Source organism: Lynx canadensis, chromosome C1 (genome assembly GCF_007474595.2).
Source record: "Lynx canadensis isolate LIC74 chromosome C1, mLynCan4.pri.v2, whole genome shotgun sequence".
Lineage (NCBI taxonomy): Eukaryota > Metazoa > Chordata > Mammalia > Carnivora > Felidae > Lynx > Lynx canadensis.
The window spans coordinates 4,635,568-4,653,796 of NC_044310.1; the positions used below are offsets into that span (position 1 = coordinate 4,635,568).

An 18,229-nucleotide genomic window follows, 5' to 3' on the forward strand; every position below is an offset into this window, starting at 1 on the left:
ATGGCAGGTTGAATGGAAAGGGCTTAACGAAATCAAAATAGAAGCACCATCCAAGTCAAGTGTTTTCCAGCAGAGATGGTGGGGGGGGGGCAGCCTCACCAGGGAGGCAGCAGCTGGGAAGCAACAAGAACTTTCTTACCTCTCAGGAGCGGATGTGAGCTAATTGTTGTTATTATTTTTTTATTCTTCTGTTGCAGGAAATTGCAGCTTATTTAATAACATTTGAGAAACACGAAGAATGGCTAACCACATCCCCTAAGACAAGGTAACGTCCCAGATCTTGCAGTTTTTCGACTGTGTACAGTGAGTGGATTGATTTTCATTGATTGCCTGGTTTGGCCAGTCAGTTCATGGGCAAGTTGAACATACCCCGTTGCCTTTGGTAGCTTGTGACACCGAGGTCTCGTTAATTGACCTAAGATCGTGGCAGTGGACGCAATCCGCTAAAAGCACGGCTGCCGTCAGACAGAGTTGGAACTTTTAACCTGATGGCTGAACGCCGTGTCCCCCCAGCCGGCGGCTTTGAAGGCCTCGGCAGGCGGGAACATCAGGGGAAGTTTATTTTGGGAAAGTGCCCACCTGCCACCAGTGTTCTCTAGAAACTCGCTCTCTAAAAGGGAAACTACCTTAACTGTCCACTCTCATCTCAACGTGTCTTACAAACTGAGAGTCGAGCTATTCTTGGCGGTGGTAAGAAGACCTCCCAGATCAGAAGCAATGACTAGGTTTGCAGTGTGTTGCGTAGTAAATGTGCTTGAACCTACCGACTGCCACAGACGCCGAACTTCCTCGCCACTTGGGGACGGGGAATTGGTGGAGACTCAGCTGCTCTGTGTTCTGCAGCACAGGTGATAACTGCTTTGTGGAGAACAGTGAAGTTGGGGCGCCGGGTCTGTTTAAAAGGCAGGCTCTACTTTCCTGCTCTCTCAGTTTTTCTTTTTGGTACGTTACAGTGTAGAGCTTTGGGAATATGTGGCCACCAGCTGCCACCCCTGTTCCATCAGCGGTGACGGGGCCAGGCGTTTGTCAGAGTGATGAGTGTTAGCCAGAGTGTGGCTCACACGGTGGCTGGGCTCTGGGTTCGGCTGAAGAGGCAGAAGGCTCAGTCTGTTTCACTTTGGGCAGAAGCACCAGATTCTGCAGGAAAGTTAACAGACCAGGGAAAGGGGCAGAGGTGTGTCCTCTGTCCCCTCGGCCGGTTCCTTGATATTCTTGCTTCTGAGCCGTGGAGGAAAGAGGGTCTTATCCTCTAGAACGTTTACTCATTCTAGAAGGTACTTTAAGCTATTACTTTATTAGGATTAGGTTTTACCGCTTAGCATCATTTAGATGAGGACAAAAATGTCCATTTCGGAGGAGGTCAGAGGATGCAGAGGGGAGAGGTTAGTTCTGAGATTCGTGTCTCCACAGGTGGGGCTAGAAGTTGGCTCTGATTTTTTTTTTTTCTCACCTTTCAGCCTGAATCCCCCTGCAGGATGTCCTCAACTGCTCAGCTTTCTGGGGCTGTGATTTCCTTTGCTATAAAATTAAATGGTTTGCATCAGTCAGCTTTTGCTGGGATCATGCTATCTGAGAAATAATCTCCAAATTTAGTGACTTGGAACAACAGACTGTTTTTTTTTTTTTTTCCTGCTTATGGGTCTGTGGGTTGGCTGTGGCTTTGGTTGGGTTTAGGACAGCTCCATGTGTCCTTCTGTTCCAGGCCCCGGGCTGAGGAAGCATCCGCAGTCTGGGACGTATGGTCATGGGGTGTGGCAGAGCCTTGAAAGCCTAAGGCAATCCATGCGGGCAGACTGACGTTCTCTGTTGGGTGTGGTATCATACGTCACGGATCCCTGAGCCAAGGCCATTCCCATGGCCAGGCCCGATAAGAACAGGGCCAGGGAGGACATCCTTGCATGGAGCGTGGGTGGGGGCAGAGAGGAGACTGAACGGGGCACAGTCTACTGTTTGGTGAGCGTAGCCGTGTCCCCAGCTGTGGAAAGCTGGGAACGCTCATCTATCCTTTCTTCTGGGGGCATCTTTTGGGCAGACATTCCCAAACTTGAGAGGGCACCAGAATCAGCCAGAGAGCTTGCTAAAATCCATGCGCTAGGACCCAATCCCCAGAGTTTCTGACTCCATAGCCCTGGTGTGGGGCCTGGGGACCCGTTACTTGTAGCAGGCTGCCAGGTGATGGGATGCAGCCAGTCTGGGGCCCCACTTTGAGAAGCACTGCCCTAGTTTCTTTGGGGGGGAAGGAAGCCTGTCCGGTTTCTGTCTCTGCACCGTTTCCTGACCCCAGACAGTGCCCTCATCTCAAGCAGCCTGCAGCTTCCCTGCGCGCCCTTCATCCCTCAGCGAAACCCTCCTTGAACGTAAGTGGAAGGAAAGAAAGAGCTTCTCTTTAGCCAGAGAGTGAGATCCTCTGGAACGCGTCCCGGGCCAGACATCTGATTTCAGATCCGCAGACACGTGCTGTGCTTCAGAACACCCTGTGACGGCAGATCAGTAGAACATTTCAAGCAGGGAGTTTGCCTCGTGCTTCAGCCTTCGGAGTTTGGGTTTCAGTTGAGAAGTGACTGTCACTCACGGTCGTGCCTGACTCACTTGACTTTCTGGAGTATAAATAGAGCCAGGAGACTTCCCATCCCCAGGCACACGGGGCGTGCGTGCAGCAGGGAGGGAATGTGGGTTTCAAATATTGACAAATTTGGCTTTGAGTTCTGGCCCTGTCACTCAGTCAGTTGGTGACTTTTAGAAAGTCATTTTAGCCCCTCATTAAAAGCTCCACTTTCCTTCTTCATGTGCGAAATGGAGTCGATGGTGGTCCTGTCGTCACTGGGCCATCACGAGGATCTCATGGGCTCATGTTTGTGATCCCGCCTGCCGTGAGCCTCAGTGTCGATGCACAGGGACATCACTGTCCCTCTTGTCTGCGAGGGGCGCTCCCCGGGCCTGCTGGAGGCCACAACTTCAGGAGACATCTGCCAGCATTTCTCCGGGCTTTGGAAAGATGAATTTATTTCCTAAAGGCAGAGGGTGCAGACAGAACGTTTCCTATTAGTATTATAATCTCCACTCCGTGTTTACACTTGAAAGCTTCTCGTCCCAGGAGGAGGAAGAGTTGCTGTGGTTGTTCGAGGACTTTCCTAAATTAGTTGTTGAGTTGAGTTTGGATCCCCCCCTCCCATCTCCAGTATTGAAATTAATTGGTGCAGTTAACTGCTGAGTTCATACAAACCGGCCTCCTGGTACTGAGGAATTAATGACACCAATACTCCGCTGAATGAGAAGGCAATGCAACTTCTGTTTGCCACCGCGGCCGCCACTGCTAATTTCATTTTAGAAAATTAATAAAAATGAATTGCACCACTGACATTTATAGAGTTTCCTAATAAAATGATACATTGTTTGTGTGGAGGAATCCCTATTAAATTAATTGTTGTAATCAGTTCACATATAGATGTTGGTATAGGAGCTGCACGGGGACCCGCTCCCTGTCTCCGTGGCTTGCCGACGGCTGGGGGTTATAAATATAGCCCTTGCTTCGATCCTGCCCTAATTACAGAGAAGGTCCCAGGAGCCCCGCTCACCTGTTTCGTAATGAGGTGTGCTACAAGGAGGCTCCCAGGGTTGGGGGTCTCGGGGGTGGCAGCGGCACGACGACAGGGTTGAGCGTTGCATGTTTAAACAGCCCATATTGTATTATCAGCAACTGGGACCTTCTGGAAATGGCAGTTTGAAAAATCACCCTTCAGGACGTCTTTATTTGGCACTTGCTGTGTGCTCAGCACTATAATAATACCATTTGGAGGCCCCGGGGAACGCCGCACTCCCCACCCCACGAGGTGAATTCGGAGTCTTGGAGTTAAGAGCCTCCTCCCTCGGTCTAGAATGTTCTTCCAGCTCCTCCTTCTGGCCTTGATTTGGTGTCATTTTCTCTGTGAGGTCTCCCCTGAACACACTATTTAAAATCACACCCCTCCCATTCAGCCAGACCTCCTTTCCTTTCTTCTTGTTTTATGTCTCTCTAGAGCACTTACCACCATCTGACACACGATGTGTCTCACCTAGTTATTTGTTTAATTCATTTATCCACGAACTGACCTCCTCTCGCCCAAAATGAAAATACCGCGATGTGCTGGTGTGTTCATGGGGTAGCCCCAGGGCCTGGAACAGCGCCAGACACACGGCAGGAGCTCAGCGAACATTTGTGGCGTGAACGAGAGAGGCAGAAGACGCATCTGAGCGTGTGAAGGAAGAGATCTGGGTGTTCTCTGTTCTATTTTTGTCTTCTGTGTCTCCCCAGGACCAGCTAATTGACCTAGTGCTGTGCTTTTAAATCCTTTCGCAGCTCCGCCAGGCAGCGAGATGCAGAGAGGGTACGTGAGCTGTCCAAGATGGCACAGCAAATGTTAGACCTGGAACTTGAGCCCAGGGTTATCGTACTGCAAAGCTCGTGATCTTGGCTTCTCTGCAGTACCGCCGTGTGGGTGTGGGGTTTGAAGAAGGCCCAGTAAATAGCTGTGCTACATCCTCCCACCTCCCATCTCCAAGAATCCTGAGCCACCTGGGAGAACCGGGCACCGGGGCAAAGCCTTCTTTTGTTGGCGAGTGTGGCTAAGGTGGTTCAGCCAGGTGTGTTTCTGTATCGCCCTCCTGAGTCAGATTTTGACTCCCCCCCCCCCCCCGCATAGTGCAGAATGCAGAGTCGAGCAGGGCACAGGGAGGCAGGCTGCAAAATTTAGCAATCCCAAGAATTTATTGCTTTTCCCCCGGGAAGCATGCACCTTCCCTGGAAGCCGGGGACATGCAGATCTCAAGATGGAATTGGAAGAATTCCCTCCCAGGAATCCAGTGTACCCGGTTAGAAGGAGGCTGGAAGATGCTATTAATTACCTAATTAATTAATTAGATTTATATAGATAGCACCTAACACTGAGGCACTAAAGGTCTAGTAATAGAATTTTCCTATAATGAGCACTAAATGCCTCTTGGTCAATAAGCAGTAAAACAGCCAAGTACGGAGGGCGTCTGGAAGGAAAGGGGAAGAAAAGCGAGACCTGAGTTTCGAGAGCACCCAAGTGACTCCAAGTGAGTCACCCCCACCCTCCCTCTCTGTTCTCTCTGGACCCTGCCTGTCCGGTGCTTCTAGTGCTCCTGGTGAAGGCTGGGCAGGAGGGGGACACCAGGTCCTCGGGGCTCTGTTCTTTCTCACCGCGTCCTACCTCCCAGGGCTCTTGTTCCCCGGATGGAATTAGCCAGTGACTCTGCCAGGGTCCCAGACTGTAATCCGCATCCTCATTCGCCCACGTTCAGCCCTCACCTCACCCCCGGTGTCACGCTTGGATTAGGGAGCCACCCTCACTGCTCTTCCCTCTCTGGCTGGACCCCTTTCTCTGCACCAGCTGCCCTACAGTCACCTTTGTTGCATCACTGTGCCCCTCAAACGCCTCAGAGACTTCCTCTGAGGTGAGTCCCTCTCCAGTGTCCCATTTAAGGTCGTTCTTATACCTCAGCCCTTCTTCCTCAGTATTTCCCTTTGACTCCCACCTCGAAGAACCTACTACTGTTAGGGGGCTGCTTCCTGCTCTCCAAACACATCTTCCGTGTCCTCCTACTTTTGCCTTCAGTTCTCGAACCCTCCATATCCCGCCCAGTCTGCCTGTCCTTCGTGTGTTACCTTTTTCCAGGAGCCCTCCCCAAACACACCAGCCTGTGGTGAGCCCTCTTTGCCATCAGCCTCTGCGGCCCACATTCACTGTATCGTTGACTGTTGGACCATTTAACTGTCTCGCCTCTCCAGTGAGATGTGGGCTCCCCTGCCCTCGGGTCAGGCTGTCTTTTGTCTCTGAATGGCTGGTGTACCCAGGAGCTTCGGTGGGGTGCAGAGCGGTATGCAGACTCGGGGCAGAGCAGCCGGTTTGCACCGGCATAGGCCGGTAGAGCGGGGGCCCGTGTGGGCACAGGGTCCCCCCGGAAAGCCCACCTGATCAGGTCGCAGGCTGGTGCCTGTAAGTGGCACATGGGGGTGACCTGTTGGCCACAGGCAGGGCCTCTGCTCGCTGGGACAGCCCCTGTTCCTGGGGAGGCTGCTTGAGAGACCAGAATGGGATTGCAAAAATCACACGGCGATCCAGTTCAGGTCATTAAAAGATTCCCAGAACCAAAATGCAGTTCTGACAGATGCGGCAACGTGGCTGACGCTTGAGGACACCTGCTCGCTGGAAAGCGCCAGTCATAGGAGGACAATACGGTGGGGTCCACGCTGCGGGGTCCCCCGGGGAGTCAGACTCAGACACAGAGAGAAGCCCCCACCGGGGGCTGGGGGCCGGGGGGTGGGGACTTCGTGTTTCAGGGGGACAGAGTTTCAGTTTGGGAGGATGAACAAGTTCCTGAGATGACGGTGGTGATGGCTGCACGACACGGCGAGCGTACTTAATGCTACTGCACCGCACCCTTAAAAGTGGTAAAAACGGTAAACTTTGTGTTACTTGTATTTGACAACGATCAAACAAAAGATTCTCACGGCTACTTCTATAGCTCTTTCTGTGCCCAGTTGGGCAGAGCGGGGGTCAGGGATTGGCTCTGTGTGTGTGTGTGTGTGTGTGTGTGTGTGTAGGGAGTTCCACTGGAGGATGGAGTCTGAGAGGGCGGCCCTTCTACCAGCATCATTTCAAGGACTGTTCTCTGCAGCTGCAAAGAAAAAAATAAACCGGGTCAGCAGTCATTTCGATGTGGTGACCTTTGCATTCTGCTGAATTGGGGACCTGAAAGCAAATTAACATAATGATGTGTCATGTTACATCCATCGCAGTATTTGCCTAACGTATTGAGCAAATCCTTGACGAAGTGCAAACTCCCATCATTAACCAAAGAGCAAGTGTAGTGTGAGCGGGTTCGCAGGTGTGGCGTCTGCTGGCTGAGGACTGGTGAGCGGCCGCATCGCCCATGGACCTTCCCCGGAAGGCATCTGCCTCAGGGTCCTGTAGCGCTGACACCTTTCCCTACGAGGCAGGGAATTAGCCGTGACCTGGATCCCGACAAAGTGTCTGGTGTCTCGACGGTGGTGGGGAAATCCCTAGCCTCCGTGTCGAGGCGGGTCTGCCCCAGATTCCAGTTCATTATCAAGGATCACAGACGGCAGAGGAGACGGTGCAGGAGGGCCAGCCGACGCCACCTCTCTGGACCCGCCGTGTGTGTCCCCGTGCCCTCCCCTGGGAGCTTTCCAGCGCTGCCCTCTCTGGGGCCGGGCTGTGGGGGGGGGGGGGGCGTGTGTCCTCATCTGTGCTTAGCAGCTTGTTGAAATGGCACCAGCAGCCAAGCCGGCTTGCATCAAGTCTCTCCTCACTTCAGGAACCAGGGGAGCAAGTCCTGGGCCTCCTCCTGGAGGAGCCGAGAGAGGGAGTGGACGTTTATGTCTCCCCGTCTTCCTGGGCCGTGCAGCTGCCAGCTCCTGGTTCCCGCCTCCACTTTCTTTCCCTAGTTTTATTTTTATCAAAAATACCCGTGCGCATAGTTTAAGAAGTCAAACGGTCCTGAAGGGCTTGTGCGAAGGAACAGCAGACCTCCGCCCTGCAGCTCAATCCTGCGTCCCCGGAGTGACCACTTGAGATTCTTTCAGTTCTGAAATTTACCTCTGGACTTCCTGATGTGTTATTCTGCTGTTTCTTGCCTTGTCAGGTTTCGATGGTTATCTTTTGACTTCCTCGTATGCTCAACGAGGATTTAGTTCTCTCTCTGACGCTCTTGTTTTCCTTACCTGGAGGAAGGGCTTGGGCTGTGGGATTCTGAGACTCAGCGTCTCTGGATGCCGACGTCTGGAGGTAACAGCCGGGTTCTCCCGGATGCTGCCTGGTGGTCTGAGCTGGCCTGGCTGCCAGTGATCTGGGAACCAGGCAGGGAAGGGGCTTGGAATGTCACTGTTAATTAGTTAATTCTCCTGGCTTACATCTTGTTTCCTGCCTTTCCTCTGCAGCCTTCAAGTGTGGAGTCTTTCAGGGTCTCTTTCTCCAGAGAATAAATGTGTCTCCACTAGGGGCAGAGGCCAGGTGGTTGCCTGGTCACTCGGGGTAGACGGCGGGTCCTGAGAGGGGCTGACTGCTCCCTGCACAGACCTCTCCTTGCCTCCCACCTCATTTCAAACCTCTGTCATGTCTGGCACCTAATTCTTACAATGTACCAGTCTTTCTGGGCTCTGCAGACAAGTGGACTTGTTCCCAGGGTCCCTCTGGGGCACGTGGCTTCTACTCTGCTGGAACGCGTTGACATCTCTGTTCACTCCCATCTCTGCTCCTGTCACCCTGTCCTTGCGGGTCTGCCCCTGTTTGCCTTCCCCGCCGGTTGGCCCTGCATATCTACTGGCCCCATTTCTGCTGCTCTCGCTCACGCTGTCTTACGTGCTGTTTTTCTCTTTATCTCGTTTACAGGCAGAAAAGCCTTGCAATGCAGTTTTGAGGTTTCTAAACGCACAACCTGCTCAGGGCCCAGGAAATCCCATTGCCAAGATGCACACACCCCTTGTGTGCGAGGTTGCACCCCAAAGGCGTGCTGACACCACACCTCCAAGATTCACCTCCTCACCTTCTTCAACGTACCACCCTTGGTTTAGAGCCTTTCCTGGGCACAAGGGGTGTGGCATGGCCTCTCCCTGGGCAGAGTTTCGAGGGCTTCGGGGACTGCTGGGGGGCCATCTGGTATGCCGTGCATGTCACCTGGCCGTGTGTCTCAGTGCCTTCTACCTCTACATGGTTATGAAGGTGTCTTCCTTGGCTTGTGCAGAAGTCTTACATGGCAGGTGCTGTCATCAGGGCCCCCGCGGTGCAAGCTGAGGTGCCGGGCCACCTGTGGGGACTGCCAGGAGGCTCCTGCCGGCGTGTCTAGGCAGGACGGCCGGGCAGCGATGACGGTTTCAGTCTTGCTGGCATTGTGCTCACGCACACCGATGGCATCTCCGCTCCGTGCCAGTGCCCAGTCCCTGCGATCTTGTTTCGTTCCTGCTCCCGCCAGTTCTTTCTCACTGTCTTCATTCCCTTCCTGGATTTGGAAAATGAGGACTGTCTGGTATTTCTGTAATGGGCCCGGGCTGGTGTCTGTGGTATTTCCTCCAGATCAATTCTGATCTAATAAATCGTTGCTGGCTGCAGGGAAAGGGAGCTGCCCGCGCGCCTAGCGGCACTGCAAGGTGGGAAGGTATGTTCTCGGGAGAGGCCATTCTTTGCAATTCATGGTCTTTTGCACGATGAGTAATTCCCGAATTAGCCGGGTATTCTGGGCTGGAGATCCTTCCACTGTTCTCAGTCTGGTTAGGAGCTATTACTGTCTTTGCTGTTCTTAGATTCCCCACAGTCCTTTATTATGGGCTTAAAAAAAATTGAAAATAACCAAAAACAAAGGAAGAAAAGTTTCCCTGGTTCTCCAGCTCTACTGAACGTCCCACGTTCCATGTGAGCTTTTGCTTTGTGTGATGTGTGTGCTTATAGGCATGCACACGTGTACACGCACAGACATGGTACACACACGCACACCTGTAGGCACACGCACACGTATGCACATTCACAGGTGCAGGTACACACGCACGTACACACAATATACACATCTGTGGACATACATATACACAGACACACACAGACATGTGTATGTACAGACACACACGTTTACACGTGCACACCTACAGAAACACACACACGTACTTATGCGTGCAACATATACAAATACACAACCCCCACCTACACGCAGGTACGTGTACAGACACACACACGCACCCTGTCCTTCTCATTGTTCTCTTTTGTAAGAACAGTATTTCTGGGGAAAATTTCCTTCTTTTCATTCGATGATTTAATAAGATGGGACGAAATAAATAAAATTTCTCCTAAAAGAAGAAATAAATTTTTCTGTGGTGGCTGTCCTGACCTCGCCTGGTAGGGAACTTACCATTGATTGAGCTGCTCAGTTTCAGGGGACACCGGGTGTGAAAGGGACGCAGGCCCAGGGTGGGGGCAGTGGACAAGAGGTGGGGGCGGGGGTCCTGACTGAGCCGAGGGGGCGGCCCTCACCGCTTCCAGGCCATGTTGTGATTCCCATCAGCGGCCTAACGAGGTCTGCAGGAATTTGGGAGTAGGTGTTGGTGGGAATCCTTCAGGCACAGGAAACGTTTTGCCTGTGGCAGATCCGTGAGGATGGGTGTGTGTGTAAAAGGGCACGTGGCGCCTGGCTAGGGTGGAGGGAAGTCAGACCACTGCCAGGTTTTAGGGGAACGTTGTGGAGAAAGGCAGTGAAATTAGGGAAAAAACAAAACTATGTGCAGTGACGTAGGAGAGAAACCAAATGAGGCACGTCCGCTTCTGTCCAGGAGCGCAGCCCAGCCTGCCTGGAAATGTGCATTTCCATGTATTTCTCCACAGGCAGACCCGTGGCCCCCCTGCCCCCTTGTCACCGGCTCACTGTAATCAGTCCCGTCCACCAACTTTGGGGGGTGCTGCCCCCCGATCTGGGGCTTGAAGGGGCTCCACCGGAAGACACATGGTCTCCCGTGGAGCTACGAGTGAGCCCTTTTGCTCCTGAACCACACCACACCACACTACGTTGCCACCCCATGTCATTGTCGGTCTGCTTCTGTTCGTGTGTTTATTCGGTGAATACTTTTGGATCGCCCTCGGTGTGCCGGGCACTGGGCTGGGCTCTGGGGATGTGGCAGTGGATAAGACAGATAACGTGAAAGGGTGGCAGTTTGGAGGAGCTACGAGGGACGAGTGTGGTGAAGGCTGTCCCCCTACTGGGGGGTGGAGAGGTGATGGGTGGGCTGCCTTCTGGAAAGGCCAAACTTTGGGCAGAGACCGGACGGATGAGTGTGTGTGTGTGTGTGTGTGTGTGTGTGTGCATGTGCGCATGTGAGTGCACGTGTGTCAGTGTGTGCACGTGTGTGGGTGCATGTGTCCATATGAGTATCTGTATGCATGTGTGTGAGCACATGTGTGTGAGCATCTGTGCATGTGAGTGAGCGTGCAGGAGTGCCCATGAGTGTGCATGTGTGTGAGCGCATGCGTATGTGTGAGTGTCCATGTGCATGTGTGTGAATGAGTGTGTGTGCATGTTGGGGGTGGTGTTATGGGAGTGTGAGCCTGGACAGAAAGTCCTTGCCCCGGAGGTAGTGAGGGTGGGGAGAGCGGAGAGCCCAGTGGTGGTGCTGGAGGGGCAGGTGGGGCTGAGGTTGGGGAGGGCTGTGGAGACCAGGCAAAGATTTGGGGATAATGCGGGACCCTGCGGGAACTCTTGGGGGAGGGTTTTGAGCAGGGCAGGTAAATGAGCAGATACCATTAACAGCCTCACCCTGGTTGCCCTGGAAGTGGAGAATGAACGGGAAAGACAAGAAAGGAAGTGCAGAGAAACCCGGCAGCTCTCACTTGCCTCTGAAGGAACCCATTTTAGTGATGGAAAGACCGTCTATCGGAAGGTGCCAGATCCTGTTAGCCATATCCACTTGGAAAGAGCAGTATGATCTGGTCTGGCGAGTTTAGAGAGTCAGAAGGACCCTCAGCTGCTCTGAGTGAATTGGGGGCTCAGTAGCTCAGAGCCCAAAGCTTTGCTTCCCTTACAATGTCTGTAGCTCAGCACCGGCTGCTGTCACAAACCCCCTTGTCCCTCGGTCCCCCTGCCTTCTGCGTTCCTCCTTACCTTCCTCCCTCCTCTTCAGATTGGGGTCCTGACTGAGGCTCCAGGGGAGGCCATGGGCTCCAGGGGCTTTGCTGGGTGTGATAGCTTCACGTTAGAAAAATATTGATGACAACGTGATAGTGACGGATGACAGAGGGAGCACAGCCAAACTTGGAGCTCTTTTTTGGCTGTGGTAGAGAATTCCAAGCTGAGAAGAAGATCCACCCTTCAACTTTATGTGTAAGTGGTTTGGTTCTGCTCATTGTAGAAAACTTGCAGCCTTAACTCCTCTATCCTATTAGCTTATGTCTGGAATCATCCACAGTTCCCCCATTTCTCCAGTGCCACAGGGTCTGCAAGGGAACGTCAGAGTTTTGCAGTTTATTAATTTTGCATTAAATAATTAATAGTAAAGTTAATTGATGAATTATTCAATTTTCAGGTAAAATGGGATGATAAATATTCATAACTTATTTTATTAAGGGAATTTCCATTTCATATGCCATTAAATCTAGATTAACGAAGGCTGATTTCAAACAAAGATTGAAAACAATTGTGCTTTGGAATTAATTTACTAAGTTAAGGTCATTGCTTAGTGAGTTTACCCCCTGCCAGAAAGTTAGGGCTTCATCACCTGGATAAGTGTCCGAATTCACAGAAGTAACATTGCCATTAGTTTAGGAACATTCCGCGGGTCCGCTGGGGATTTCTCCTACAGCATTACCAGTTTCTGATGGGCACAGAGAGGAGCGCAGTGAAGTGTGGGTGCAGAGAGAGCAGATCTGAGGTCCCTTCCAGGCAGCATCTGGCTGTTGCTGTGAGCTGTTTGTTGTTTGTTCAGGAACTACAGCACAGTTTAATATGAGCCCAAAGCAAATGTGATGAAGGGTGTACATTCTGGTAAATGACTGGTAAATGCATGCATCTCGAAGTCGATTTTAGGAGAACTGGGTTTTCCCGTGGAGTCTTCAGAGGTTTGTGCTGTGACTTCTTATCTATTGATGCTCTCAACCAACGGTTGACTGCAGCTTCAGTTTTTATTTGTGTTTTCTAGAGATCTGATTTCTTGTAGACCTGGTTTGGGCCCACGCATGAAACTGCTTCGAGCATCGATTCACAGACCAGCACTGAAGGCTTCTCAGTACCTCATAGGCTCTCATAACTTCAAATTGGGGACCTCAAGCCTTGCGACAGCCCTGCAAAGTGGGGAGTGCCTGCAGGGTACAGATGGACAGAGCGAGGGAGAGAGGGACAGAAAAACAGAGAGAAAGGGAAGGAGGGAGTGGGAAAGAGAGAGCACAAGTCCTTCTCTCTTTTGCCTTGTCACCTCCCCTCTGCTCAAGGTTGAGGAAACAGAGTCTTAGTGATTGTGGTACCTGCCCGGGGTCACTCGGCGTAAAGGCGCAGATGTGGAGACCATGGCCCAGGTCCTTCTGACTCAGATTTGAGTGCTTTTTTTCAACCTCAGCACCTTAGTACTGTAAAGTAATTTTTTTAACCACCCTGAGTAGTGGAGCACTTGGGAGTATTTTTAACCCGATGGAACAGTTTTCTCTGCATCACCAAGTGTTCATTATAATTTTCCAGCAAAACTTGTTTGCTCTGAAGAAGTTGATCCTACAGTAAGCCTTCATTTCAGAGGAGAGCATTTGATGTTACATCTCATGAACCTGCTCTCCTAAAAATTATCCCTAATTGGCTTGGAAAGTGGCTTCCAACAGGCAGATGGCTTAATATCTCGACTTTCTGGTTGTGGCCCTGGGAGGCTCCAGGGTTCTTTCTGGTTCGGGATAGTGGTCTTGTTAACTTGGTGGGTAAGATCCTATCACTAACGTGCGGGTTGAAGTCCTGCCTCAGGGAGATGGTGTGGAAACCGCCAGGGGCAGCCTGTCTCATCAGGGATGTTGGATGGCAGGTGGAGCAGGGCAGGGGTTGTTGAAATGCAATTCTACAATGTCTAGCATTCATCAACAAGCCTTTATTGAGTGCCCGCTGTGTGCATAGGTTTGTACTGGGCACTGTGTGGTTACAAAGGCAGTGGAAAACATGGCCTCTAATCCAATTGGAGAGATAAGTCATGCATATCTGAGATAACTGGAGAGTAATTCCCAGACGGCACACACAGGAGAGCCTCGTGTACGTGTGTGCGCGTACGCATGCGCTCATGCACCCACAGAACTGTAGGAGGAATGCAAAATGGGGCCAAGATCAATTGGATTCAATTGATTTAATTGGGAAAAACAGCACAGCAACATTTGTAAGGGTGAATTTCAAGCAGAAAACCGTGAACTTTGGTGTGTGTGTGGGGGGGGGGGGATGGTGCACCCTGATGGCGGACAGGAGGACAGCACTTGGACTTTGCTCATCCTGAAACCACGGAGAGAGCAGATTAATTGGTGGCTTTGGCATAAGTGATTGGAAGGCTCTAGAGGCCATGGAACGCACTCCGATGGAAGGAAAGCCCTGGAAGAATAGCTTCATGGAGGGAAGGGATGCTACTGGGATGTCTTCATTTGTGTTCAGTCTGTGGGAAGCTTGGTGGAGGCCGAATATGGAGGTGACGCTGCCCACAAAACTGAGGAGTTGCTCTGGAGGACACAGCCACGCCCCCTTGATGGAGCATCTGTGTGGGCACCGGGAGGTTAGAAGGCCTTCCCAAGCTGGGATTCACACCCATCTAAGTCAGAAGCCTCTGTTTTTTCCCTCCGCTCCCGCACAACCCACAGGACTGTGAGCTGAACCATTTGCAAGGTGACCCTGGTGGGCCACCGGGATCCCACCGGCTTCTTCATATACTTGAGTGCCGTTCTTATCAACTGGGGATGGTTTTGGCGTTCCTATTCCCCTTCCCCCTGGGAGTTTTGACAATACCTGGAGGTGTAAATATGTTACATATCGGTGGGCACAACGGGAGGAGACTTTCTACTGGCATCTCCTGGTAGAGGCTGCTGACGCTGGTGGACATCCTGTAGTGTGCAGGGCAGCGCCTGCCAGCAGAGAATTATGTAGCCTCCACGTCAGCAGTGCTGAGGTTGAGAAACCCCGACATCAGTGAGGAGAAGGCATGCTGAAGCGCGTGGTGGTCATGAGGCAGACTGGATCTGGATCTCAGTTCTGCCGCTTATTAGCGGCAGGTCACCTACCCCCATGCCTCGGTTTTCTCATCCGTATGATGGGAATTATGACAGTACCTACTGTTGTGGGGAGTAACTGAGTGAAGCATGTAGGACACAGTGTTGGTGTCTTTAGTATGATTACCTTGCCAGGAATCTATTCACAACACAGTCCCATATGGCCCTGGGCTCTGTACACACACAGGCAAGTTGTTCCCTGCTTCTGTTTTTGTGCATGCACGGAATGATTGCCTGAAGACTCCTGTCCTTCTCAACTACCAATAACGATCCTTGGGATAGACAAGTTTCTGAGAGGAGAGAGTATTACTGGAGTTCATGTCACAACATTCAACAGAGAAGGGCATTTTAAATGGGAGGTGGTTGCCAGGAGAGTCAGAGTTACACAGGAGGCCAAACTCAGAGCCCCAAACTCATTGATTATCTGTGCAAAAGGTGTTTATTGAGCACTAAGGTAGTTACCTATTGCTGTGTAACAAATTACCTCAAACTTGGTGGCTGAAAATAATAAATATTTATCATTTCTGTGGGTCAGCAATGCAGGACAGCTTAGCTGTATGCCTCTGCCTCAGGGCCTCTCACAGGGCTGCAGCCGGGGTGTCAGTGGGGGCTGCAGACTCATCTGAAGACTCGAGTGTGGCAGGATTCACTTCCAAGCTCAGGCATATAGTTTTTGGAGGATTTGGTTTTTCATTGGCTTTGGGCCAAAGGCTCAGCTCCTCCTCGGCTGTCAGCCAAAGCCACCTGGTCCCTTGCGACATGGGCCTTTCCAAAATGGCAGCGTGCTTCATCAAGTAGAGCGGGTGAGCAAGACCAAAGCCAGAGTCTCTTTGGAATCTGATCTCATAAATGACATCCCATCACTTATGTTGAACTCTGCTTCTTAGAAGTGAGCTACTAGGTCCATTTCACTTGGGGGAAGGCATCACACAAGGGAACGAATTCCAGGAGGCAGGGATCACCAGGGACTAACTGAGACGCTGCCTACCACAATCACGTATCACATGGAGACCAATAAGAAAGGCGTAGTGTGACTAGGGAGCTAATCATGACCTTAACACTCAATTTCTGCGTGACCTTGGGAAAAGTGCTTTTGCCTCTCTGGGACCCAGTTTCCTTCTTCTTAAAATGGCTGAATTGGGTTCAGGGATGGCTAATATGTGTGATCCATCCTTGAATCTGATTCAGCTGTTTGAAGGAGCAGGGCGGGCGTTACTAATCATGACTCCATATTCTTGAGAGCTAGAGTTAGCCTCAGAAGCCTTCTTACCATGACCCTCGTTTCGGCAGGCCACTACTAGTGATGGTGACGTCCATTGCCATCACCCAGTGATACAAAAAGGATACTCTGTGGTAATGGCACTGCAGACCGCCCGTCAAGATGTCGCAGTATTTTAAGCAGGGAAGTGGGCTTTCCTCCCATTAGCCAGAGTGAGGATGCTGACTGCTTAGTGTTTGGGAACAATGGGAGGCCCGGCCCCTCTGCTGCCCGGTCCTCCCTTCTCATCTGACACCCGGACTCCAGGTAAGGGATGCGGAGAGGACACCAGCTGAGGTGCCTTGGGGTCTGAGACCCAGTGTGGGGTTGGCTGGGCCCAGCCTTTTCATTGGTGTGGTGGGCGTCTGTGGCTGCTCGTGGGGGCAGATCTGGCCTCAGTGACTTTCATGCCTATGGCAGCCTGGAAAGGGAGCACAGGTCATTCTGGAAATGAGCTCGAGGTGGCCTGCGGTGTTTCTCCATTCAATTTATCTGACTTCCAAGTGATTCATTCTGTTCCTTCCTGGAACATGCTCCTGGGCTCCAGGTGTTGGCTTTATTTCTCTCTGAGATCTTGCTACCACCCATTCATTGCTTCGGGCAGCTGCTGGGGCATTCTGTTAACAAGGAGCAGAGCACATTTTCTGGGCCATGTAACCCTTTATCCCAACCCATTAGAATTTTCAGCCCCCCCCCCCCCTTATTTTAAAGTTTCTTTTCCTGAAGGGCTGGAATGTTCAGAGGCGGTTTAATAGACATCGATTTGCAATGATTTTTAGGCACTGTGCTTCAGGAGAGCCGAGAAGCCAATAATTAATCCTTTCAACAGCTCATCCCTTTTGTTTTAAAATGACCTAATGGCGGCATTGCTTGAGCAGAGGCCGGGCCAGCCTGACCCAGTTCAGATCCGTGCCTTCTGCACCATTCAAATCAGCCCGCTATGAATTATTCAGCCCTTCTGCAGGGGCATGTGGGTCCTCTTGTTGTAATATTTAATCAGCAACCTGGAGACCAGTGCCGTTTTTACAGACAGCTGCTGCTCACTTGTAGCAGATGAATGGGTGTTCTTAGAAGGGCCGGATCCCCGCCTTTTCAAGGAGGTTGGTTTGTCCTCTGATCCCAGAGGGACAGTGCTGATGATCCTTGGGGCCTCTCTGTGCTCCCACTGGGGTGGTCTTCCTTCCGCGCCAGCATGCAGCGACTCTGGGCCCCTCCCAACCTAGGGACTCTTCGGTGACCGCTGTCCCCACGCACATCCCTTCTGTAGTAGTGACCTATCGCCTCCAGAACAAACCACCACGATCTTGTGGCTTAAAACAACACATTCATCATCCCACAGTTCTGTAGGTCAGATGTGCAACACGGTCTCCCTGGGCTAAAACCCAGGTGTCAGCAAGGCTGTGCTCCTTCTGGAGGCCGCCCCGAGGGGAGCCTGTTCCCCCGCTTGCCCCGGCTGCTGGAGGCATCTGTGGGTATCTGCCAGCGGCCCTTTCCTCCATCTTAAGAGCCAGCCTTGTGGCAGCGCTCCGACCCTGTCTCTGCTCTCCTCTCTGCCTCCCTCTTCCAGTTTTAAGGATCCCTGTGATTGCGTACGGTCCACCCAGATGATCCAGGCAACTCACCCCCATCAAGGTCAGCAGACCAAGGTCAGGTTCCACCTGCAACCTTAACTCCCCCTTGCCACATAGCCCCATGCACTGACAGGTTTCTGGGATGGGGACATGGTCGTCTTTGAGGAACAGTGTTCTGCCCCCCACACCTACGTTGCCCTGACTCTATTGTTCCTGGCTTGCAGGAAATTTCTATTGTGAAGAAAGCCTCGAAGAGCTCCCCTGAGTAGGCAGGCTAGTGTGATTTCAAGAGTGGGGGCTTGGGAGACAGAGCTGGGGCCCATTTTAACTTTCCCATCTGTGAGCTAGAGAACGGTGTTGGACACGCGATAGCTAATGACCAGTGGACAAGCTGCTTCAGCTCTCTGAGCCCAGTTGTTTGTCCTGTAAAATGGGTTTATTTATGAAGACCCATCTGCAGGGTTATTGCAAAGGCTGAATGAGATAATATGAAAGGTGATCCGGAGATGGGGCCATTGCTGCCATCATCACAGCTCTCTGTCTGTAGTCTGAGTGTGTGGGCACCTCTCTGCTGGGAGGTTTGTATCTTGTTAACGGCAGCCTGGACCCTGCATGGGGACGGCTGTGCGGGGTTG

The 18,229-nt window shown here is 51.8% G+C and overlaps 1 protein-coding gene across 7 annotated transcripts in view; it reads left to right on the plus strand.

The window, feature by feature from the left end:
- The first annotated feature begins 208 nt into the window (after positions 1-208).
- The window catches only part of LOC115522343 (calmodulin-binding transcription activator 1), a 563,939-nt gene continuing 545,918 nt past the window's right edge, over positions 209-18,229 (plus strand). For all 7 annotated transcript variants that reach the window (XM_030328136.1, XM_030328139.1, XM_030328138.1 and 4 more), the window contains exon 1: positions 209-265. The gene's annotated coding sequence lies outside the window, so the exon portion shown is untranslated. The remainder of the gene's footprint in view (positions 266-18,229) is intronic.